This window comes from Balearica regulorum, chromosome 2, assembly GCF_011004875.1.
Source record: "Balearica regulorum gibbericeps isolate bBalReg1 chromosome 2, bBalReg1.pri, whole genome shotgun sequence".
NCBI lineage: Eukaryota > Metazoa > Chordata > Aves > Gruiformes > Gruidae > Balearica > Balearica regulorum.
This window is the reverse complement of record NC_046185.1, coordinates 33,763,260-33,787,089: the sequence shown is the minus strand read 5'-3', so window position 1 is coordinate 33,787,089 and position 23,830 is coordinate 33,763,260. Positions and strand designations below refer to the sequence as shown.

Below are 23,830 nucleotides of genomic sequence, written 5' to 3'. Positions count from 1 at the left end.
CAGAAGGTCTAAAATAAAGCACCACTGAAGATTAGCCAATGTTTAAAATATCCCAACTGAGGAAAGAGTGGTGCGCTCATCTCTTCATCATGAGTAGGGATAATTACTAATATAGCACATGTCCGGAGGAACCAATCCAAAATAAGAGATAAATTTGGCTGGTGAAGACAGATGCGAAAAAGGCTGGAAGAAAACTTAGTAACACAGAGACCTCAGAGGAGAGGAAGAGAATTAGAGGAGGAGGAAGGCTCCAAGAGTGCAGGAAAACTTAGACGACCAGCTGGATAGGGGGGAGACAGCTACGGCGGAGATAGGAAGAGAGAATGAATGTGTGAGAGAGAAGGAGAATGGGAGAGATTAAGGAGAGCAAATAAACCTGGGAGAGGGAATAGTTGGAGCGGATGGCAAGAAGGAAAGCAGGAGCGGAAAACGAGGAGAGAGGGAAGGAGGGACAGAGGGAGGGATGTGGGGAGAGAAGGAAGGAGACAGAGGGAGGAGACAAGGACTGAAGTCTCCCAGCCCAGGGAAGGTGCAGCACGGAGTGAGAGAGAGCTCACTCTGAGGGTTAGGTTAGATTTCCAGAGCTCTTAGAGCTCATCGACCAGCCCGCTGGAGTCACTATTCAACCCGAGTCCCAAACACACGCCTCACTAACTACTTTACAGCCACTTTCATTGATTTTCTTTATCAAATAAACATAATACCCGTTACAGCAACACTTCCTCTTCGCGCAGCCAGAATGCCACAAGCTCTGATTGCTGCATTTCTCCGGCTCGCAGTTCCCCACCCTCCACCCCTAAATAAATTGTGTTCTTTCACTTAAATGGTCACATACATTATTGCTTGCAGAATTTTTCTGTAATCTGGAAGGTACACTGCGAGCTAGGCAAATCGTTTAAACTATAAGGTAAAGGGTCCCCGTCCCCATCCCCATCCCCATCGTCCTGGCGGGAAGATACAATTCTTTTCCCCACAATTTCAGGGGTAGCTTATATATTTACATACTTATTTCCTGCTAATAAGTGGTAACTTAATTTAAAGGGCGATGTCAAAGTGAACGCTCCCGCCTGAAAAACGCCGGAAAAAATTAACGCAACTTTCGCACTTGCACCCAAACTGTCACTTGATCTAAGCATTTCAGCCTCAAAATTCAATTTTATTTAAAAAATCCCCTAAAAGTAGCCCCCTTCAAAAGCTGTTTTTGAACGAGGCTCTTCCATATATGTCAAAGGGCTGTTGAATTATTCATTATTATAATTACTATCATCATTGTCATTATCCCTTTCCATGTGGAAATAATTTTATTATCGTAATTTGATATCTGAAGAATTTCCTGTTAGTCGTTTGATAATCATTTTTTTCTACTGAAAAGAAAAGTTTTGTTTATAAATGAGAGAAAAATATTTTAAATGCTTTTATGTTTACTATAGATTTCCGTTTATCTAATCGATCGGAATGCCAATAAATCGATTAAAGGTTTAGTGTTTTACAAACAACCATTTTGTGCTTTTTGATTTTACGTTCAGAATGATTTTAATAAAGCTAATGCCTTCTCTGAGCGTTTGTTCACCCCAAACCTAATATTCCATCATTTCTGTTATTTACAATTGCAATTTAAAGTGTTTCTAATGAGAAAAATAAACACAAATAAAAGAAGGAAATAATCTGATTAAATTACTTTGTGCCTGTGGCCAACATATTTAGGCAAAGCCCTTAAAAATCTTGGTGAATTATATGCGATCATACAGTGATTGCGGAATATTAAATTAAACTTAGATAAATCCGCATTGAAGGAGGCAGCACCCAATCCTGAATTTATTTCCCATTTTCTATAACAGCATCACTGCGCTCCTCTCTTTGCAATGACAATGTGCCAAATCTAGGCATTTTGAAAACATTTTCCATATGCTTTAACTGGAGACCGATAGACAAAGAAGAAAAGGAGATGGTCTTTTTTCTCTTGAGGTATATTTCCTTTAACTTTTCCTCCAACCTTTTCTGATCTTCATCATTTTTAAACAAAAGTTTGAAAATCATTAGGACCTTTTTTTTTCTTTTACGTTTTTTTTTTTTTTTTTCCCTTATCGCGTAATCAATTGCTGAACTGTGGAGTTTCCGTTATGCTTTAATGCAGGACTATAGAACTATCATTTCTGTACCTTGGCGGACAACATTTTGGGGAGAAAGCATTGATTCATTTAGTTTTCGCTTGCTGCTTTTTGTAATTAAAGATGGTTTTAATTATACTTTTTTGTAAGTCAGATCAGATGTGCTGCTTGCTTGCTGGAAGGTTTTTTTTTTTTCTTTTAACGGTGCTTTTAATTTATGTGTAGTTTTTACGGATAACACAGAGGTGGTGGCTTTTATTTAGCTGTAAAATCCACACGTTTTCTTTGAAAACTTGGCTCCTTGGGCGAAAATAACTTTTCCTGGTTGCTTTATAATCGCTGTTTGTCGCAGAGGTAGTTTAGCATATTGTCTACACAACAAAGATTCCTGTTTTATTGGCACTGTGGATTGTTGGATTTAGGTATAAATATTTCATAACTTTCCTCTTTCTGCAGTAGGATCGGTAGTTTTAGTGGCTTTTTCTCCCTTTTTGTCTGTCTTTCTACCAGAACCGTTTTATTTCTGAAGTCCCTTTTTGTCCTTTTCCAGGATAGAATGTACAATTTTTCCCTTGGATATATCACTGCTGGAAATATGCTCTTGGGCTTTCTGGAGGGGATGGGGGGGGGGGGCGGGGAGCGGTGGTAAGCGGTCGTTTTCCTTGATTTGCATAAGAGCTAGTGAAGTGCCTGTGAAGTTGGTGAATTGCTATTGTTTGGGGCTAGTCCTGACTGTTTTTGTTTATAAACACTGGGGTGGTTGCCGGGAGGGGAGGGAGGTCAGAGCACTGTCAAAGCGCTGACCTCTGAAAGCCCAGAGGGCGCCTGGCTCCTTCACCCTCTCCTTTCTCTCTCTCCCTCTCCCTTTTTCTTTCCCTTCCCATCCAAGGCCAGGAGCTCAGGTTCAGGGCATTTAATCCCTGCGATCTGCCCAAGAAAGGAGCTGAAAAAGGGCTGTTAAGGCTCCGGAGGAAACGCCGGCAGCAGACTTAGACCTGGAAGGCTTTTATTTATAGTAACGTCCGGGTGCGCGTTTTTGTGCGGCTCCAGCCAAAATAACAACAACAACAACAACAAAAAAGCCAATCGGGAACGGCACTATTTAGCTCAAAATCTCAGCGAGATGTCTATACTATTCGGCTGTGATTTTTCTCTTAGGTCACTGCTCGTTAGACGCACTTTCAGTAGGTGAATGCCAAATCTGGGGCAGTGAGGGCAGAACTGAAATGCAGTATGTTATTGTTGGTTTATTTCTTTTCGAACAAAACTTTCCAGGAATCAGATCGGGGATTTTTGTTTTCCTTCCCTCCCCCTTTCTTCCCCCCCCCCCCCCCCCCAGCCCTTTTTAGTGTGTACTGGAATGTGTTTGATGGGGGGGGGGGGGGGGGGGACGGGGACACCGTTGTAAATTAACAATAGATTTGTATACGTGATACCTGCAAAGAAAGAAATAATTAATAATAGCCAAACGCTTTGAGTTCGGAGTCAATTTCATCTCGGGGAGAAAAAAAAAAAAAAAAAGTACAAGAGATTGCTATCAGGTTTAAGTATGTTTTGAAAAGAAGTTGCTGAGTTAAACAAAAATGTTAGTTAACACACTGCCTTTGTCAAATAGCCCCCGGGAGGAGAAGAGACAACAAAAAGGAGAGGAGGTGGGGGCTGGGGATCTGAAAGTGTCTGTAGCTCAGATAAAGGGTCTGTAACACTGAAATCTTGTAATACCTCGTTTCAAACTGAGCTCATCTATAGACTTAGGGAACGCAGTAAAAAGACACGGATCCCCTTTCCCTTGGGCTGGGGTCTGGAGAGAGGAGAAGGTGGGGGAAGGGGACGTTTATTAGGGAATTATGTCGGTTTATTAAAAAGGGGAGCGGCTGTGGCTGTAATTATGCAGATCCTTGTGCCCCTGTGTGTCCGCAGCGCAGATTTAGGGAGTGAAATGAGCTTGGCGGAGAGACGTGGTGTAACAGAGCCCGGTTTGGGCTGGGATTTCTTTGTCTATTAAAGAATGGTCAGTCTCGGGCTTTGGCCCCCACCAGATCCGTCTCGTCCAGGCCAATAACTTTTCCTTGCGGCTGAGGCTGGAGGTGGTGGAAGGACAGAGAAGGCTGTGGTTTTGTTTTTTTTTTTTTTTAATTTTTTTCCCCCCTTTCCCTCTCTTTGAAATGTAACGTCACTATCAAGAGCTCTTTCTGGTTTCAACAGGAGGCTCGGAAAAAAAAACCCCAAAATGTGTAACGGTGCCTGCAGGAGAAGTTCGGAGGAGGTGGGCGGGGGGTCCGCGGAGACCAGAGGAGAGGAGCTGAGAGGTTAGGCGAGAGTCTTCGGGGGCGATCAGCTGAGCGAGAGAGGGAGGAGAGAGGGGAGCGGGAGCGGGAGCCGGGCCGGGCCGCGCCGCCGGGGAGCCCGCCCGCCGCCCGCCGGCTCGCACCGCAGCCGCACCGCAGCCGCACCGCAGCCGCGCCGGCCGGCCCTGGGTCCTCCTCGCCTGCCTCCCCCCAGCCCGCGCCGCGCTCCGCTCTTATCACATCCCACAAACCTGCTGCTGCTGCCTCCCGGAATTAACCTTCTTCGATTTTTCCTAGCTACGTGGCGATCCCCGGGTTTCTTCTAAACTGTTAACATCCCGTAGTGCCTTTTTTTCCCCCTATACCCCCCCCCCTCCCCGATAGCTACTATTTTTAGGAAGAGAGAGAGAGAGAGAAAGAGAAAGAGAGAGGAGATTTAAAACGTTAGGAAGGACAGTAAACAGTGGCAGAAGAAACCCTGAAAAATGTGGACTCTCCTCTCGCAATTCCTGCCTCTATCCCCCCCCACCCCCCTTTGTTCCTTTAGCTGTAACTCAAGAACACCATAAACCTATACCCCCTCCAAGAAGAGAGAAAGGGAAAAATCTACAGCCAAAAAGAATGACTTGACTGTTCTGACGTTTGGTGTTTTGACATTAATGACATTAATGATATTGATGTTTCACCAGGAAAAAAGCACTAGGAATAAAGGAGGTGGTGGGGGAGGTGCGGGGGGGGACGACTTTAAAACTAAATTATCTTTGTTTCCTTATTCTTCTGTGACATTAAGTATACGTGTTTCTCCTCTTGAATTTGAAATAGATGTATTGTTCTCAGGTGTTTCTTCATCACATTGTATTTAATTGTCTTCAGTCTTAGGAAATGTGTTACCATCCTTCAGGCATGCACTTGAATGGACAATGCATCCTTCTATCTCAGAGTCCCGTTTCGTCTACAATTTAAGCCTAAAAGCCCTCTTTCCATCATACCTCCCCAATCTGATAACTGTAAACGGGTTTCAGAGATTTCATTTTCACTCTTTGTTTGCATTTTTTTCCACCCTGTAAACAACGACGCAGAATATCGCTAGTTTCCTTATTACCTTCATTCACAGGGTGCAGCGCCTGTGGAAATCTGCATACATAGGCTCACATTTGTTTCATTGATGAGCTGGTGTAATGCTTAGGTGAGGTTTGAAAAAGGAATAAAGTTGCTCTCCCGAACCCTCAAGTGCCCCTGACTTTTCCTTAAGTTCGAGTCTTGGAGATTTTCCTGAAGTTTGAAGTAAGGTTTCTCTGGATTGGGATAGGGCTCCTTCTATGTTCCCCACTTTTTTGGCAGGCTCCGATTTCTGGAATAGCTGTACTTTCAGGCTGGCGGGTTTTTTATTTGTCTTTCTTTTTCCTCCCCTTTCTGCAGATATTTTTTTTTTTTTTTTTTTTTTTTTTCCTTCCTCCAAAACTATCAGGACCTTCACTCTGACCTTAAACATCTGCTTTTAGCAACTCAGTTCCCTGACACTGGCCTGTGCTTCCTTAAGGGCAGCCTTAATTCATCATCAGGTGGGGATTTTCCTATTAGCGTTAGTTCCAGTACTTGGAAAATGTTCTCCTGGAGTAGAAGGTTTAGGGCCCAGAGAGGTGCATGTTTCTGCCATCCAGGTTTTTGCTGGTTTGTTGTTGTATGTGTGCGCTTTTAATGGAAGATTGTGATAAAACCGTCCTGCTGGTTTTTGGTGTTTAAGGCCTAAGACAAGGTTTTGACATGTATCGCAGGAATCACAAACTTCAAAGGCATGTCAGCTCTAAGGTTATGGTTCACCTGCACGGGGTCCTTGGTATTGTAAATAGCTCTTGCATGTAACTGTGACTTAGTGACCATTTCTAGTATACCCATTTCTGGAATAGCATTATCAAAAATCTGCACGTGTTCCTGCGGTGTATTCGGATGCTCTTTGAATAGTCATGTTTTTATCTTCAGTAGGGGGTATTTTAAAGTATGTCTATTCCTAGTTTTAGTTAATTATCTTTTAATGAAAGTGTCAGTCATATTCACATCTGCAGTATTAGGTTAAGATAATTAGATTTTCAAATGAGAAGCAATCTTCTTAAATCCCACACAGGAAAATATTTGTAGAAGATTCCGATTTATAATGACATCTGTACATTTTACCCTAGTTTTCATCATAATAATCCCCCCCCCCCCCCCCGAAGAATGAAATGTGTCTGGTAAAATATAGCAGATAAAATATTAATAAAATATCAATACTTGTAGGCAAAGTGGAAGATGATGCATGTATATGCATGAAACTTGTATTGTATGCAAAGAGACTCTTTCCCTGGGCTGATATTTACTTCATTTTGATAAGGCTGTCTACAGTTGATATTGTATATTCTGGAAGGCTTTGCTTTTTACTTTGTTGATTTCTCCAAGCAATTACATGGCGGCCACCAAATAAAGTGTGTTATGTTTTGTGTGACTGTGTGTATGTGGAGCTCATGTGCATATGTGTAAATACGATGTAAGATGTGAGTGCACGCATGTGTGCGTGTATGTATGTGCAAATAAATCCATCTTTATCTCTGCATGGGCAGTTATTTCCTATCTTAGATATATTCTCTTTCCTTTTACAGAGGTGTCGTGCATTCATTATACCATTGCAAACATACATTTTTCATTAAATCCCCATTAAAAGAGAGAAAAGGGAAGAGAAAGACAGACAGACAGACAGACAGAAAGAAATATCTCCCTGATGGAATAATTAATTTGGACCCGTTTCTTTTAAGTTCCCGAACGGTTAAAAGAGCAAGTCTGCTGCCCGCCCCCCCTCCTCCTCCTTTTTCTTTTTTTTTTCTTTTTTTTTTTTTTTTTAATTTTCCCTAGCCATCTACTTTGTGTGCCTGTGCGTGTGTGTCTGTGTTACTAATGAAGTTTGCAGACTTGTGTTTGTATCCATGAGCTCCTTTCTGCTGCCCCTTCTTCTCCGGGCTGGCTCTGTGGCTCCCGCAGCCCCGGCGAGCCCCCGGCAGCCGCGGCAGCTCCGGCTTCCCCGGCTCCGGGGCTGCGCGTCATTTGCAGCCCGGAGAATGTTGATCACCTCACTAATTACACCTCTCCCTCTCCTCTTCCCTCTCCTCTCCCTCTCCCTCTCTCTCCCTCTCTCTCGCTCTCTCTCTCCTCTCTCTCTCTCTCTCTCTCTCATTCCCAGAGTGCATATCGGGAATAGACACACAAAGACATGCGCACTCAACTTAATCAGCCATTTTTTTAAACAGGGCTAAAACGATAATAATTAGCAGAATAAAGACATATCGGATTTTCATTTCCTTTCCTCCTTTTCCCAACCCCTTCACAACCAAACAGCGAGACCGCGGTCGGCACATGCTTTAACAACTCCCGGACCCCAAAGGACCGCTCCATGCCCCCCACTTCTTGCTCAATCATTTTTATTTTCACCCAATAAAGTTGGAGGATTATTTTTTTTTTATTATTTTTTTAATGAACCTTCTCTCGTTTACTTGGATGTGATCAGCTGTTAAGTAAATAAAGCAAAACAAAAAAAAGAGGCGAAGATCCAGTAGGAACTGCGAGGGGAAATGGAAAGTAAGTTTTTTCTTTAACTTTTATTGAGTAGTTTGTGTTAAATTTAGGTCGAGTATCGATTATCTTTCCAGGCTGATCTTGCACAATCTTTGATATTTCGCTCTCGCTCTCTCTCTCTCTCTCCCTCTCTCTGTGCCTCTTTCTCTCTCTCTCACATACACACACACACTCACATCCCCAGATCCCATGTACCTCTCCCCTCTCTCTCTCCCCCCTTTTTCTGCCTGTTTCCCCATTTTTAGGTACAGTATTTGCTCTCATTTGGGAAGGAGGGGCTGCTTTTTCTCTCTCCCTTCTTTCTTTCTCTCTCTCCCTTTCTCTTTTATTCCGAGGGTTACGTTTTGTTTGTGTATATTTTTTTTTGTTTTGGTTTGGTGCTGTGGGTTTGGGGTTTTTTCTCTTTCGGGCTGTAACTTTCGGATTAAGTGGAGGACCCTGCTCAGTTTGCAGAAGAGGTTCGGGGGGTGCCCCCCACTTTTTATTTCGCGCTTTTTTTTTTTTTTGGTAAGGAGCTCGGGGAGGGGGGGGAATACTGTCAGATTAGGAAAGACGTTACGGCTGTCAGAAGTCATCGCTTGCCAGCCCCTTCACAGCTCGCAGTCTTGTTTCGCAGCTCGGTCCCCCCAAAACTTTGAGGTGCTTTTTGAAGGCGCATTCCGCTCTCCCACCCTCCTTCCCTCTCCTCCCCATCTCCACCCCCCTCGGCCTCCCAAACTTTCGCTTTCGGGCGGGGGGGGGGGGCGGGGGGGGGGATGCCAGCAGGACAGTGGGGACCCTGACTGCGTGTGTGTGTGCAGGGAAAGGTGTGGGGTGCTTTTTCCCCTCTCCCCCCCCCCCCCCTTTATTTTGCAGGTAGGTTTCTCAGGAGCTGAGGCAGGGGTGGCTGTGCGGGTGTGTGCCTGTGTCTGTGTGTGTGTGTGTGTGTGTGTGCGCGCAGGGGGATCGCTGCTGGCTGCCGTCTCTGGCAGCAGGAGGAAGAGGAGCCCGTTAGGAGCGCGCCCTGCCTCTCTGTCAGTTTCGCGGCGCGGCGCGGGGAGGCGGCCCGGCCCGGCCCGGCACAGCGCGGAACGGCGCGGAGCGGCACGGCCCCGCCGGCGGGGATGCGCGGCTGCCTCTGCCTGTGGGCGGCTGCCGGTCGGACGCCGGCGGAGCCCCCCCCCGGCATCCCCGCCGTGCCGTGCCGTGCCGTGCCGCTCCGTAGGAGAGGCTCCTCGCGGGCAGGGCTTTCGGCGCAGCCTTTCTGAGATTTTTGAAAGGAGGAAAGGAGGTTGTATTGCGGGACAGGCGTCCTTTTTTTTTTTTTTTTTTTTTTTTTAACCGAGGACTAAGGTGTTTAAAAAAAAAAGCAACACAAAAACCCCCCAGCCAAGCAACCAGGAAAAAAAAAAAAAAAGCTCATAAACAGCGAGAAGGCAGTTCGGTTCCTGCTCTATCTAACTGCTCGTGCCAGAATCAAGTGCATCCCTGCCCATCACGGCGGCTAATGGCAGACGCGTCCTTGCTTCCCCCTCTTGCCTTACATGAATTTTCCTGCAAAAATGCTAATAAACTTTCCCCCCATCCGATGCCAACTTACGGCGGTTCCCCTCCACTCCTCCCTTCCTGCATCTTCTTCCCCCCCCCACCCCACCCCCCCAGCCTCCCCAGCAGCGCAGCAGAAAACGCACGGGTTGGTATTTCTTTTGTTACCTGCGAGCCGGGCGGCCGGGGGTCTCTCATCGGCTGCTTAGGGCACTGGGTCCAACCGAGAGAGGAGGCACATCAGTCGGGTTCAGCCTGTTTCACCTCAGCGCCGTCCCGAGGAGGCTTTAGCCACCATTCAATAACACACCCTCCTCCTCCTCCTCTTCCTCCTTAGGTACCAAGGCAGAGATCGCAAACATAACACCCCCCTCCCCACCAAAAAAAAAAAAAAAAAAAAAAAAAAAAAAAAAAAAAAAGCCCAACCAAAAGACAACTTGCCAGGCTGAAGATGGTGGATTTACATTAAGCCAGACACAGGCAGGTTCACTCAGGAAGTCTGACCATCCCGTTTTCTGACAGTTGCATTTCCTCGGCTCCATTCCGTCCTCCTCTTTTTTTTTTTTTTTTTTAAATATTCTTTTTATTAGCCTTGTTCCGTTTTTAATCAAGGATCATGTAGTTGGCAGGAGGAGGTCGAGAAAGAGTGGAAAGAGAGGGATCGAGTGCTTTCAGGGTGGTTGCTGTGAGGGTTTGTTGGGGTTTTTTTGATGGTGTATTTTTTTTTTTTTTTTTCAATTGTGTTTCCCCTGGATTTGCAGTGGCTCGATCCTTAGGAGCGGTGGTGGAGTGTTTAAAAAGATCATATGTAGCATTATATTTTTAGTTTGGTGGTGGATGGATGGAAGAGGTAGTGAGAAGCCTTTGCAGCCCTGCCTGTTGTTGGTTAGATTGAGGCAGAGACTTGGCTGCGATTGGGACGCGACTGTGACATGGGCATCGATCGCTTCCATTGAGAGCAATGCAAAAACACAGCCTGGGTATGTAACACTCTCAGTGCCATCAACACTTGTTTTACTTTATATTTACTGGCAAAACTGACAGAACGATCCGGAGTGCTTTTCTTTGAAATAAGGAATACAAACATTTGGATGGGAAGGTGCACAAAGAAGATTGTGGAAATAAACGGGGGGTTTGAAGGTTGGGGTGTGTGTGTGTGGGGGGGAAGAGCCTTAATCATCATTGCTCCACTTCCTATTCAACTGACTGTATTTAAGGAGTTTCTCTCTTTTCTCGACTGGGGGATCCTACTAAACTGGTTGAAATGAAAAAAATCAGACAATCAACCTTGAGGGAATATCTGCTAGTTTTCAGGGTTTGCGGTTTCAGCCGGTAGGAAGGCACACAAAATAAAAGATGGCTAGCCAGCTGTTTTAACCTTTTGCACCTGGCTCCAGAGCTGGGGCTCACCAGGATTATTCAGTTATTCGTGCTATCTGTGCTTGAATATTTATAGTGTACGATCTAGAGATCCACACAGTGCATTGTAGCATCTCTTTATCCTTTAGTCGTGGGCTTTTTGGACTTCGTCAACATAAACATGTATTCAATAGTTTTCATTTTTATGATAATGAACATAAAGGTTCAATGAAATATAGAGGGAAAAGTCGTAAATCTGCAAAAGTGAAACCTACCCAAGGAACAAAGAAAGGTCAGGTAAACCATCTGTGTAAGTCACAGTAATAGTACCTGCTGTTTGGTTTATGCAGTGATACTGCTTTATTATTCTCTAAAATGAAACTTATCCGCTAGATCAAGTTAAACCTAAAGGAAAGCTGTGGAGATGATAAATGACATTGCGTGCATCTTTCAGATTAGGAAGACAGTTTTGTTCCTCGATTTTTGAGTAGTTTAGGTTTATTTGTGAAGATGGTGCACCAGCAAAGAACATATAAAGGGGGCCGAGAAAAATCACTGTTTAATATTGCAGAATTTACTGCTTCCATTCTGACCATGAGCCTAAATTTACACAATGAAATTTGATTATCTCTAATAACAATATTAGATCCTGCACTGGATGGATGAGAATTGAGGTGGTTTTGTTGATTGCAAGGGTTTAATGTTGCATTTCAGAATCTGATGTGGTTTAGCCTCCCTTCCATTAACTGGAAAACCCCTGAGGTTTTACAATTATTTCTTAAAGATAATACATTTAAGATTGCATTGGTAGGCTGAAGAAAAGTCATAAAGGCAAGAAGGGAAGCCCTTAATAACTCTTGAGATTCAGACATGTTCAGCAGTTAGATTGGCTCTGACTTCACCAAGGGTCGACAATGTGTCATTTCCATGAAGCCAAATTGCCCTCTGCCTATATGATATTAATGTGCAAATCAATATTTCAGGGATTAAATTTCCCTTCTTCATTTTTTATGGTTTCTACCTCAATAAGTCTCAAGTCTATTAGAAGAGGCTGGATGATTTAAAATCTTTCACTGCAGAATGGCTTGTCGTAGCCTTGTTTCACAGACCGTTTTTGGATTTTCGTTATAAAAGACTAAAGGCATTCCAAAGAAGTTGATAGTCAATATAGGGACATGCTCACTGTTGTAAAGCCCTTGTTCGATTAAGAGCTAAAAAGGTATTGAAAATATAATATATATGTTTATATAATATATATACATTCTACTGCTTTAAAAATATTGTGTTAATCACCTATTGATTTATTTCAAAATCAATTGAAGCTCCTTTCTTATTAGTGATTTGTTCAGCATTCTTCAGCCTTGTTGTTAATTTTCTTAAACAGCATGCATGAATTAATCTGCTGGCAGAATGTGTTTTGGGTTTTCTTTGAAGCATATTTAAAACGAAGGATTTTTACCTATTTAAACGAAGTGGTGTGAACAGTTAAGTATTGTGGGGAGAGCCAGGGCACTGTTTTCTGCACTTCGGATTCAGCATTGTTTTAATGAAGCTAAGGGGCGTTTTGTAAATATTTTATGATTTCTGCTTAGATGCTTATCAGCAATGTTTATTAAGAGTTTCCATTGGATATTCAGGATCAGTTAAAAATTAAAATGGAGCTATCTGATCTGGAAGGAAACAATACATGACAGAAAATTTAGGTCAAAATATGAGGTTGTGACTTTATCACATAATCTTGGGAAGGCCCTACTGTCTATCATTTAGTGTTGTTTTATAGTCTTAGACCATCTGGACCAAGTTCCGCACAGCTGCATGAATTTCATATGTGATAGAACATTTTTTCCATTCAGTGTGAAATGTTCCTTCCTAAAAACGTACACCAGACTCGCTTAATTTAGTCTGCTAAAAGAAATGCACATGAAAAAGGACAAAAGGCTCTTTAATCTCTGCAAGCTGTTTGTTTTTCTTCAAGATTCCTGTCTGTTTGGGTTTGAAAAGTCATGTTTATTGAGCAGATGATTCTGAGGTGTGACATTAAAATAATATATGATTTTTGTGCTAGTTTCTGCTCTCCTAGTTAATTTGCAGAACTACTTTTTATGCCTGTCAAAACACAGAGTTAATCTATTCTTATTTACAATTAATCTCAATAAAATTAATCTTAACTATGCCTTAGTCAGTAGCTTAAAATATCTAATTATATTCAATTAACTGCTGTCATAGTAATTAACACTGCTTAATTGCCTCTGCATATATTTATGTAAAGCTCATTAGTTACTGCTTGCTCTTTTTTCCTTATCTCATTCCCATTTTTGTGGTTCTGAGAGCACTGAAGTAAAACCCAGTCTAGTTTTTGACAATTCGGGTCTTGAAGAACCTGTGACAACGGCAGTACATGTGTTCGTAACCTGTAGTGTGGGTAAATATTTGTGTTTTCATATGCAAAAAGGGTACCAGAGCTGGGTCTCTAAAGAACTTCCACTCCAGCTTCTCCCCCCCTCCTCCCCCTCCCCCCCCCCCGTCCCTTTCTCCTACCCCAACACATACAAAAATGTTTTCTAACCTTGTTGATAGAAATATGAGAAGCCAGGTTAAGCTTTGTGTTTATAAATGAAGAGCTTTTCTGCATCTGCCTTGGGGCTGTACCCAGAAGGCAGAGCTTTGCTGCTCCAAATTCATTCAAAGGGTTAAAGACTTGGCCAAGGTTCAAACTGAGAAGCGCCCAGGGAAAGTGCATGTGAATATGTACAAGTTTCATGTAATTAGTGCTTAATTATATTAACATATGCAAATTGTCAACTTAGGAGCTTGTTGAGCTGGCAAAGATCAGCCAGGCACAATTGCTGTATTGTTCTGAAACAATAATGGATTTCAAGTTGGATTGTGAAAACACATAACTAGCTATCTAATTTAACTCATACCATGGTGAAATTTCATTAGTCTCCATGGAGACTGGTTTAATTGTGCTGACTAATGTTCTGGGCTGCAGAATGTCCTAAAAAGAAAGCGTTGTTTGCCTAATCCACCTTACAATGACACTTGTTTGTACATGTTTCCCTTGTGTGAGAATTTGCATATGCAAATAAATAGTTTCTCTGCCCCATTTGTCATGGCTGTTCATTACCCATGAAGAGGACATTGTTACTAGGCTGTTACTGAGTCTCCCAAGACAGGATAGTGTCAACCAGTCCAGCCACATTCTTTCATAATTTGTTTCTGATTAATAGACCAGAGTGAGGCTCATTCTATTCAGGCCTCTGCAAAGGGAAGGTCAGTTCTGTCACTGAAAAGAGTTTCCGCAGCAACTGAAGTTTTTTCTCTCCCTCCCCCTCCCCCCTCTTGCTTTGGCTAAAATAATCATATTTAAAATAATGTATTCTTGCTCTAAGGAATACCTCCACTAATAATCTCTAGTTTCCTAAAGCAAAAGATAGGAAAATAAAGGAGATTCTGGTATTGGAATATTAATCCTGTTTTTGACAGAAAGGTAAACTGATATAATTGCTTTTCAGTCGAAGGAATGGGGGTTTATACAAGTGTGAAAGCATCGGAAAAGGATTAGCATTTTTTTGCATAATGAAAAGCTCTGTTGAATAGGGCACTGAATGGTTGACTGAATGACTGAGATGAAAGGAAGATGAAAATGCAGGCTCCTCTTTCTTTATGCCTATGTTCAGCTCTCCCTAAAGTTATGTTTGTCCAAGACTTGAGAAAACAAGCAGAAGCTCAGATTTCAGCAACTTGCTAAGATGCCCCGAGTTTCCATCATCATGTGAAGTAATATGTATGAGAGTAGCGCAGCGAAAGGATGAGAAGCACAGGTTTGTATGGAGGGGAGCTCCAGGAATACGACAGGCAAACCAAATATTGACTATTGGGTATCAAGGATTCCCAGCACTCTGCTTGGGGGAAAGAAAGAGGGAGGAGGGGGGCCGGCAGGGAGGGAAGGAGCTATTTTAAAAGTTGCCAATGGAAATTAGGCATCAACGCATAATAATCTAATAAAGTTTGGTATTCAAGGAAGCGGGCTTTAGTCAATATCTGTTTTAATTATTAAACTATTTCTCTTTTGGAAAAAGTTATGAATTCTGACTCAGTGCTAACTGTTTAAGTGGTATAGAAGCCTTGCTGGGGAAAATATTACTCTCTTCGTCCGGCTTTGAAAATAGAGAAAGCTTACGGAAATAGAAATTGATACATGCACGTAAGGAGCGGGGTTTTAGGCGTAACTGCATCGGTGTACCCAGATTGTTTAAAACGCTTAGATTCCAGTAGATTCAGGTGGCAAGAAGGGCCTCAGCCTCCTCCTGCAATCAGTGCTAGCCCACACTGACTTCAACCAGAGCAGGATCAGGCCCCCAGACGGGGCTGCAACTGGTTAGCTGTTGACAATGTGATCAGTGCTTCTAATTATGTTCTCTCAACAGTAATTAGGGCAGTTAAAATACCATAAGTGTTGAGCCACTTTTGAAAGTGGGAAGTGGTTCTTTTGTACGTATGTAAATCAAATGCAGTGTGAATAATTATTTGTATGTATGCATATTAAATAGGCTCTCTTTTTTTTTTTTCAGGTCAACATAATTACTGATTTAGAGCTACTGTGGAAAACTGTTGGTAGTTAGACTAAATATGAACTTGTTTGGGGGATTTTTTTTTTTTTTTAGTTTGCAGAACATTTATTTGCAAATGTTGGTTAGTTTGGTATTAGGCTTGATTTGATAATATTTAAACAGTGTAGAGATGCCTCTAAGAAATTAGGATTATTTATGGATAAATGAAGTAAAACTGTAAAGGCAGAAAGTGCTTGGTAAGAATAAAGTCACAAAAATTCTCTCTTTTAAGATGAAGCTAAAGACCTTCTGTGGGGTTTGGGAATGTTTTACTGCTAACTTTATGAAATTCCTTAAAACTTCTTTTAAAGGAGCTTGCTTAGGGGATATTCTTTCATTCTGGGAACAGCTTATTAGTGTATTTCCATAAGAAAAAATGTGTTAATTTAAAAAATAAATTCATTTATATTTTAAAATATTGTTAACCAAGCACCATGTGTTGTCTCTGGCAAAGTTCCAGCCCCTGTAGAACTGGATAACACATGGGTTAATAATAACTTATGTGATGTCTGCATTCTTACTGAATGGGCAGAAACCCAGCACACTGAGATATTGGGATTCAAGATTTTACAGAGTAAGATGTAACACAGAATACGCTTATGTGAACAGATGCGCAGATAGTAGAAACTACAAGACACTTATGAGTTGCTTTTACCTAGTAGGTAGAACAAACGCAGCAGGTTCTGTTTGGTGGTTATTGGAATTTGCTGTTGTTGAGAGGGGTAATCTGCACATTTATTGATGGTGGGATTCAGCAGACCTGTAGAGATAAACTTGTTTTGCATAAATAAGGGCAGCAAGTTTAGTCTTTAATACATATTACCTTATTCCTTTTTTGATAGTCACTCTATAGCACTTTTATGCCAGTATTTTCATTATTGCTGCAGCTTTTGCTGAGTTCTAAACTAAGACAGAAAAGTTTGTACCAGACTGAAATATAGCATTCCTGTTGAGGAATGACTTTTTCTGCTTATACAAAATATTCTGAGGAGTAGTTTAACTAAGTTATATGATCAAAATAAAAGTTTGCCATATTAAGAAGCTCTTATATGTTCAAATTACTCAGAACCAGCTTTCCATTAAAAAAAAAAAAAAAAAAAAAAAAAAAGAAGAGAGAGAGAGATTTGGAAGGTAATTTGTCCAAATTCTATTTTATTTACTTTTGGTACTTTTGAGAACAATTTTAAATATGCCCAGAAACTGGGATCTCTTTACAGACAAATCCAGCAGACTTCTAGCACTCCCAGTGATCTGATAGGCTGTACCAGCTCGTAAGAAGGTGTTATAGTCCTTCAGGTCAATAGTTCACAAACTAAAGGCTGTATGTACATGGTAGACCATGGTGACTCTGAAAACAAACATTTACCATATAAGCTGCAGCAGTGTCTGCAGAACAAGTGATGCACACACTAGATGTACATCTAAAATTGTATTTAAATAGACAAACATTCTGCTTCTGAAACAAAGAAATCCTTCAAAATGCCTGTGTTGATGTGAGCCTAGGACACGTAAACCCCAAAGAACCAGATTCTTCCCATTCACCCCAAACTAAATTAACAATAACTCCTCTGAAATCAGAGGAGTAATAAGGGTGTAAAACTGGCAAGACATACAGTTTTAATATTAGTAGAAACAGAATCATGCCTTTAGTTACCAGTTGACAATAATCCCATAAAATCAAATTTAAAAGGTTTCATCTCCTCTTTTTGCACTACCATTTCCATTTTTAAGAATGATGTGCTTAGTGCAGAAGGCACCGGAGGAAGGTCTGTGAGAAAGAGGACTTTCAGAGATGCTGGTGAGGGTCAATTCTGTTCCTTTTGCCAGGTAATAGCAGAGCTGAGGGTGCAGGAGCAGCGGCTGCTGAAGGCTCGCTCCTCCCTGTTTTGAAACTGAGGCTGCCTTATAAATTCACCTAATCTGAGATGACAAGGCACCTGTCCCTGGTAGTGCTCCAGTGTTTGGGGCGCTCATGGAAGTCTGGAGTAATCCCAGTTATTTCCACACTTGTTCCAGAAGATGGTAGCGTAACAGATCAGAATAATCTCTTTTTGAAGAATAACAAAAACAGAATTTCCTTCTTTCCCTTCAGTTTTTGGGGAGGATTCTTTGATTTTTTTTAGTATTCTGAGGGCCAGAGCTTTCATAAGAAGAGAGGGGAAAAAAAATTCCTTGGATTTGCCAAGCGTTACAAAACGGTTTCAAATGCAGGTGGTTTTCCTGTGTGAGAAATCGTGGCTGTCCACCTTCAAATAAAAGTTTCTCCTTGTTTAATACCTAACACTTCACGTGCCTTCCCCACTTCAGAAAATAAGGTTCTGAGTGCAAAGTAGCTCCTTAAACAGGGAACTTATTTCTGTGGGTTTCACTCTGGTCCTTTTATATATATTTTTTTAATACTGAAATATGGTTATTGATTTTGTTTACAGCACCGAGGCTTTAAATTAAAGAAAATGTAACATTTCTAAAATAAATTATTTAGCTATATGGTAAATGTTACCCCTCAATCCCTCAGTTCCTTTGAGTTTTATGAACCGCTCACACAAAAAAAAAAAAAAAAAAACAAACACTTTCTTTGCCATTGCAGTGCAGCCCTTTCTGGGGTAGGAAGTGTCACCCTGTGCACACCAACCACAAGCCACCCCGCTTCAGCACAGCTATCTGCTTCGGGACTTTTTCCAGCAGGAGCAACTGATTGCTGATGGGAGGCAAAATACGATTTCTCGCTGGGTCATCAGCCAGTGCACTAGGACCAGGCATTTCAGCTCCAGTGAAAAACATCACTGGAGTTTTAAGTCCAGCTCCAGCGAAAAGCATCACTGGCGTTTTAAGTCCCAACTGGTCCGGCCGGTGGTTTTCTCTCCTGCTTGACGGGTGGTTTCCCCACCGCTGCTGTAGTTTCCAATTTTGACCGAGGGCCTTTTCTACAAGTCCAGCGCCGCCTCATTGATTTCTCCGGGTTTGGATCAGGCCCGTGCAAAGAAGAGTGCCATCTACTGAGGCACCCGCCGCAATTCAAGCAGCAGCAGGTCAGCGCTGCCGGGCAGCCGCCGCCCGGCCCCGGCCCCGGCCCCGGCCCCGGCCCCGGCCCCGGCCCCGGCCCCAGCTCCGGCCCCGGCCCCGGCCCGGCCCTGCGGGGAGCGCTGGCTGAAATCACAGGGCAGGGCGGTGCGGTCACAACTAAATTTTTTTTTCTTTTTCTTTTTTTTTTCTTTTTTCTTTTTCTTCTTTTTTTCCCCGAGTAGGTGGAAAGGCAACAAGAGACAATGGAGTCAAAAATGTTAGTGTTTAAATATAGCAGAAACTGGAAGCCTGATAATAACTCAGCTACTACAGAATAAATTCAGCCATCTGGAGCTTGTGACACGTCCAAAAAACGGGGTGGGGGGTAGGGGGGAGAGACCTTAAAAATGAAGGATTTCGTTCCATTTGAAATGTATTCTCCACACAGGCTGCTGCTTTAATGTTGAACAGCATAGGTCTCTGAGTGGTTTTGTGCATCCAAGACGTACGTACCGCAACACCTAGCATCTTGCCACAATTGGACGTTAATGTTTCTAGACCAGAGTTGTTTGGCCCAGCGCTGAGTTTACTGGTTGATATCAGTTTGTTTTTCAATGTTATCATTATTTAAAAATAGGGGGTTTTGAGGCTGTTTGAATTTTTTAAAATACATACAATGGCAGTGATTTATAAACATTCCTGGTTTCAGCTGTAGCAGTACAGAAGGGTTGATTCTGCTCTCAGCATAATTTTTTTTTACATGATTTTAATAATTAGAGGCAAATATATTAGAAATCTTTTAGGTTCATTTAAAAATGTATGCAATTTAAACAAACGCTGAATTGTGTAATGGTTTGTCTGGGAATTACTTAGGCTGCACGGCGTAATAATATTTTATTAGCTGTCATTTGTTTTCTAGGAAGAAAATGGTGATTTTTATGTTGTGTGTTACGTGAAAACTTGGCACTGAAACAGGACAGTCCCTGAACGTGAATTTCTAAAAAGGTGGGACAGTAGTTGCCCAAAAGGTGAAGACTTGAGAAAAATTGGGGTGGGTCATTTTTTTCCTGAAATGAAGCAGGGTACAGATTAGGAGCCATTAAGGTTTGCCAGGAGTTGCTGGTCATAGAAGCCTGTTTAAGTGCTCACTGTCAACAAGGAAATCATGGGCAGCACTTAAAGTGGCTCACCTCTGATTTATTCATAAACCTCACACGAGCACTTGGCTTTGTTCTTGCTCTGGTAAGGGGGGACTGATGCCAATAAGAACAGGAATAAAGAGCTTCTTGCATGGTCCAAAAGTGAATAGCACTTTATCTCAAAGCATGACCTCCATTCCCAAGATCTGTTGTGTTACAGTTGACTCTGCTAGATGTGTATTCTCAGATGAATTGCTAGAAGAGGTTACAACAAATATATACTTTGTAAACCCTCTAGATGTAACAAGAACTGTGTAACTGGAACTTAGGTTCTAACTTGACAGAAAGGTTGCGGTATTCATAGTGAACTGAGAGATTTCCGTTGCAGACAGCGCTTTATGCTGGTGTTTTTAATGTGAGTCAGAAAACAGTATGATTATGTGGCTGCTATTCAAGCAAAAATTTTATATTCTTTAAGGGATTCATTTGAGAAACGTATTTTGATAAAAGCAGACATACAGAAATGCGAAGTAGTTCAGAGACCAACAAGAAAAAAAAAAAAGAAAAAAAGTTGACTTCATTTTTAGACATATTTGATAGCTGCTGCTTTATTTTTGTTTCTCTAAAAAAGGCAAAGTAGTGCTAGCAGTCTGTGATGGGGGAAGGGACCTTTCCAAGACGGTCAACTGCCATGTTTGCACTGGGGCAGAGGTTGAGTACAGTTACTTAAATCCCCAGAGAAACATTTAGTTAACGCTAGTCTCTTTCTGATCCTGTCTGAGTCTGGTTTTCTTTTCTGCTTTTTAATGAAGTTTGTTTGTTGCTATGTTTAGGTTATGTTTTTAAACTGACTTGCATTTTCACAACAGATTTGACCAAAAGAGTCATAATGGAAGACAGTGATGAGAGTTAATGATACGTCTTTGATAAAGCAGTCCTCGTGTGCAATCTGATCACAGCCATCAGCTCATTTGTCATGGCTGAAGTGAAAATGTCAGGACCAATGAGTGTATCAGTGCTGAAGGGGGCGAAAGGGCTTTTGGAGACACTTTTGTGCTGGGAGTGGGCCATAGCTTAGATGCAGCTCTAGGGAAATACTGGGATTAGCCAACTCTGTGCACAAATCCCTAGCATAACAGAATTAGTTGGGAAAATGAGGTTTGTTAGGGAAAAAAAAAAAATCTGTAGAACTGCTCTAGGCTGCAGCCCAGGAACTATGCAAAACAGTAAGACATTTTATTAAAATAATTTTAGCAATGTGAACGTACACACATTCCAACAAAAATCACAATTGGTAGCCAACATTATAATAAACCCCATCTTAATGCATTTTGCATGTGTACGTGGGTTTGCTTCTAAAAAAAAAAAAAAAAAAAAAAAAATTGCATTTAAAATAAATCTGGTCTCCACAATCTTAAAAGAAGGTTTTTTGATTTTGACAAAGTGTCAATTAATAGAACACAGTTAAATACCAACTGATGCTGATGATCTTTTTTGCATGGGTTAGTTCAAATAAAAGCTAAGGGCAGTCTCCCTGCTGCAGACACTCCTTCACTCAGGAGGTGTAATTCATACTATAGGAACATATTGATTGCCAAACTGGGACTCTGGTGTGGCTAGCCTCTTCTCTCTTTGACTGGTCTGTACAAGATGCTTCTGAAGAATATCACAGTAGGCAGACGTAGCAAAACCTATTGTATACGGCTGCCTTGCCATGACTGCAAATGCAAATTTTTTAGACCTCTGAAGAACAAGGTTTAATATCCTTTACAATTTGTTGTTGTTGATGTTGTTTTTCACATTCATTCCAGTATCTCTGAATGCTTTTGGCAGCCAGTTTCCATTCTGTTTTTTAACCTTTGTAAATTGATGATCTCAATGGTATCCTGCAGTAATGGGTCCTACTGTCTAACCCCTTTGCCCCTCTCATCATCAGGTTTTAATTTGTCACAGCTTAGCTTTCTGGGAAACCTGCTACTTGTCTTTTGGTAAGCCTCGTCTTGCTTCCTGTTACGTACCTAGGAAGAGCAGGGTGCTTTTGCCACTACGTTATCCATAAAAATGCCGAAGAAATCTTGATTTCTTTGAGGTGGGGATCCTACTTGCCAGACCTATTCAGCTGCTGTGGAACCGCGTAGGTGTTTAACCAGGTAATTCCATTACCTGCACTATGCCAGCCCAAGAGGAGTGAGCAGGAGTGAGTTATTCCATCTCCAGTGCGTGGAGCGGTTACTGAGGAATTGTCCAAATAATAGACGTGTGTAGGTAACTGTCTGTCTGGCTACACCAGTTAATAATGGCTATTTGCCTGCAGAAGGAATATCTACCTGCTTTGCTGTATTTCCTGCGTGTTTGATATTGCAGAATTGGGGGTGTTTTGACTTCACAGATCCGTGCCGAGGGGCTTCGGCAGACTGCCGGCGCTGGGCTGAGAGCAGTTTTTCCCTTTGTCTGGTGTTACTATTAGAGGTGCTGCTGCAAGTTTATCATCTTTCCTTTGGATCTAATGGAAAGCTGTGATGAAAATTAAGTTTGGTACCGGCTCCCTTGTATTGCTGATCCGGTAGCTGCCGCCATGATGCAAGACCTTCGAAACGGAGCAGAGCGTGGCAGAGGATGGCACTCGCCCTTCGCTGTGCTCCGGATTATTAGCGTGTCTGTGTAGCTACTGTGCGTTGCGCAGCGTTCGTCCGTGGTGGAAAGCTCTTGCTTCCTTTTTCTTACCCAAAACTTGGGCATAAGTTTGGGAGCAGGCAGAGCTAGCACGCATGCTGATCGGAGGGGGTGGAGAGCAGGGGACGTGTGGCAGAGCCTTAGGCTGTGGCTCAGATACCAGGTAATCGCCTCTGGTAAGCCTAGGCTTCCTCACAGCGGGCTTGCAGCTAGCACGTGAAACTCCCTTTTGTGGTCACGGGCTTCAGGGCCGTGGTCCTTCTGGGCCTTCTTGTGTTATGAACGTGGCCAGAGGGACTAAAGATACCAGGTAACCTCGAGTCTGGCATAGAAATGCGTAATAAAAGTGCAGCCACCAGCCTTTAAACCCCAAACACTCCTCTGTTTATATGTGTCAGTGTGAGTGGCAGCAGCAAAGTAATTTATTTAATCTAACTAGTACTTATCTTTGTTAGGAGTCGTCTGCAGATTTCTTCCATTTCATGTACAGTGAATTGTCCTCTTTCAGATAATGTTCTCGTACAACCTCTTTTTTTTTTTTTTTTAATTCTATTGATTTATAGTATTGAAGTGAAATATCTGATACCTGTTTCCTGCACTTTGACTGTACGTAGTCAAAGAAGCTGATGAGATTCTTCCCTCCCTTCCACAAGCCCCTTAGCTGTTTTAAATGTATAATTATCATTGCATGTCATTTGATAGCTGCACTAATTGCTGCCAACCATTGTCTGTTTGCACTTAATGCTGAAACCTGATCAACATCCTGCTTTGGTTGATGTTTGGTGGTAAACTTTAATTAACTCTTATTGCATTGAAGAAGAGCTCAGTCTCTGTGCTAACTAATCATTTACCTTCATTATGTCCTGACAGCTCCACTTGTTCCTGGTACTAATAGATACACCAGTCAGTAAATAAACCTGCAAACCTTCATGCCTTGAAGTTGTTCCACATTGATATTTTGTTGCTTAAAGTATAATGGGGTAAAGATAATTATTTCGGTTAGTTTTGTATCTCTGCTTTTTCAGACACCAATCTCAAATTGCCTTTTTCATGCCAGACAATATCATTTTAATAGTAACTGTAGATTTAAGATAACATTATTCCTTCAGCATGGTTCCTATATACATGCATCTTTTGAATCAATACAATTAAGCTTGTCTCCTGTTGGAATTCTTGTAATTATTTTTCCTGAAATACTTTTCCTGTAATGATATTGAAGTTAAAGTAATCAGGTTACTGGCAGATCATGTAAAATTCAACTCAAAATTGCTGGCTGCTTGATTTTAATTTGTCTGACATCAAGTTTGTTTGAAAAGGGATAATATGTGGTTAAACCAAGGAGCTTATAATCATGGTTGACATTTGTTTGTTTATAATGAAATCTAATTAAAGTTCATACATTTTAAAACACAAAAGTTAATTACTGAATTGCTCACTTCACTTATGCACACCAGTCAAATTAACTTGCAGAGCAAAAAAATGACAAAAGACTATGCATAATAAAAACAAAATGCCCAGCTGAT

General features: G+C 41.9%; 2 protein-coding genes and 1 long non-coding RNA gene across 4 annotated transcripts in view; 1 reads left to right on the top strand and 2 right to left on the bottom strand.

The window, feature by feature from the left end:
- The window catches only part of LOC142600347 (uncharacterized), a 30,348-nt gene extending 20,431 nt beyond the window's left edge, over positions 1-9,917 (bottom strand). The window contains exon 1 of the long non-coding RNA XR_012833784.1: positions 9,689-9,917. This is a non-coding gene — a long non-coding RNA (uncharacterized LOC142600347). The remainder of the gene's footprint in view (positions 1-9,688) is intronic.
- Positions 1-23,830, bottom strand: part of PEX2 (peroxisomal biogenesis factor 2) — a 347,720-nt gene that overhangs the window by 122,021 nt on the left and 201,869 nt on the right. The window lies entirely within an intron of this gene.
- The window catches only part of ZFHX4 (zinc finger homeobox 4), a 151,514-nt gene continuing 135,302 nt past the window's right edge, over positions 7,619-23,830 (top strand). Inside the window, 1 exon segment of the mRNA XM_075743852.1 lies at positions 7,619-7,999. The gene's annotated coding sequence lies outside the window, so the exon portion shown is untranslated.